This window comes from Myotis lucifugus, unplaced genomic scaffold (genome assembly GCF_000147115.1).
Source record: "Myotis lucifugus unplaced genomic scaffold, Myoluc2.0 scaffold_577, whole genome shotgun sequence".
Classification (NCBI taxonomy): Eukaryota; Metazoa; Chordata; class Mammalia; order Chiroptera; family Vespertilionidae; genus Myotis; species Myotis lucifugus.
This window is the reverse complement of record NW_005871625.1, coordinates 403,635-405,547: the sequence shown is the minus strand read 5'-3', so window position 1 is coordinate 405,547 and position 1,913 is coordinate 403,635. Positions and strand designations below refer to the sequence as shown.

General features: G+C 43.5%; 1 pseudogene; it reads left to right on the top strand.

The window, feature by feature from the left end:
- The first annotated feature begins 425 nt into the window (after positions 1 to 425).
- Positions 426 to 992, top strand: LOC102420196 (annotated as a pseudogene).
- Positions 993 to 1,913: the final 921 nt, after the last annotated feature.

Sequence of the window (1,913 nt, the reverse complement as noted above, 5' to 3'; positions counted from 1 at the left end):
TTCAGTGCAAAACAGCTCAATTGTGATATAGCACAGCTGTGAAGACAGTATAGCTGTGGAAGAGTCCAATTTGGATACAGCACAGCTGTGAAAACAGCACAGCCATGTGGCAGCCAGGGCCAGATAGCTCTGCTCTGCTCAATGGTTTACTCTGCTCTAGGCCAGTCTGCTTTGCACTGCACTGGTCTGCTCTGCTCTGGCGAGACAACTGCAGTGTTTCAGCTCAGCCAGGCAAATACAGTCTTCAGTGGAAAGGGACTGTACTCCCCAAGCCAGAGGGGAGCTGGCTTATATGGACAGGAGTCTCCACCCCTGGTCCCTGATTGGTCTATCCTCATGCAAATGAAGACTCCAAATCCTTGCAGTTTGATTGGTCCAAAAGGCACTGCCTTGATAGGTCAGCATGGAGCCACTCTGATTGGTCAATGAAGAAGATGATGGAGAGCTTTGCAGATGCTGCCACCGTAGAGCTACCCGTGACCACCACAGTGAACCCCACCATGTTGCTAGACATTGCTGTTGATGCTGAGCCCTTGGGCCACATCTCCTTCGAACTGTTTGCAGACAAAGTTCCAAATGTAACAGAAAAATTTTCTGCTCTGAGCACTGGGAAGGAAGGATTTGGTTATAAAGGTTTCTGCTTTCACAGAATTATGTGCCAGGGTGGTGACTTCACACACCATAATGGCACAGACGGCAAATCCGTCAATGGAGAAATATTTGAGGATGAGAATTTCATCCTGAAGCATACAGGTCCTGGCATCTTGTACGTGGCAAATGCTGGACCTAACACAAATGGTTCCCAGTTTCTCATCTTCGCTGCCAAGGCTGAGTGGTTGGATGGCAAGCATGTGGCCTTAGGTCAGGTGACAGAGGCATGGACATTGTGACAGCCATGGAGCGCTTTGGGTCTAGGAACGGCAAGACCAGCAAGAAGATCACCATTGCTGACTGTGGTCAGCTCTAATAAATTTGACTTGTGTTTATCTTAACTACCAGTCCATTCCTTCTGTGGCTCAGGGGAGTACCACTTCACCCCAATCTGTTTGGAATGTTCTATAACCTTTGTGCTCTCGCAGCAGTTCATTGGATTCCATATTTTCCCTTCCAAGTCTAGCTAGATTGCAGAGTTAAGTTTATGATTATGAAATAAAAACTAAGCAACAACAAAAAAGAACATGATGGGGATGTAGTTGAACAGCTTGATTGGATAGGGAAAGCCTCTATCCAATTGATTGACTGATTGGACCGATTCCAGGAACTCCTCCATAAGGGTTGGCTCAGATGGCAGAGCTCAGTGCCAGCAGGTAGTCCAGTGCTTTTAAAAATTTGAGCCCAGTTAACCACCAGGAGCCTTTCTGGTTGTTGTCTTTTTTTCCTCAGGGTTCACAATAGAAACCTTACTTCCTTCTACGTATATTTTTTTACTCTCCCAAAATTTTAAGTACAATTTTCCTAATTATTTCATCTACAGATGTTGAGCACCAAATCCAAGGGTACTACTACTTTTGTTTCAACCACAAAATATAATTAGCTCAGCCAGCGTGGCTCAGTGGTTGTGTATCAACCTATGAACCAGGGGGTTACAGTTCAATTCCCAGTCAGAGCACATGCCCGGATTGCATGTTCAATCCCCAGTGTGGGGCATGTAGGAGGCAGCCTATCAATGATTCTCTCTCATCATTGATGTTTCTATCTCTCTCTCCCTTTCTCTTCATGTTTGAAATCTATAAAAATATATTTTTAAAATATGATTAAAGAAACTCGAGATAAATAGATTACTTCTAAATGTATCTATCTCATTTACTTTTATTTTAATCTATTTTTTTTTTTTGCCTATTCTGCTGTTCTTGCTTTCTGAAGATTCCAGTATTCTACTGTTATCATTTTACTTATGTTGGAGAGCTTCTTTT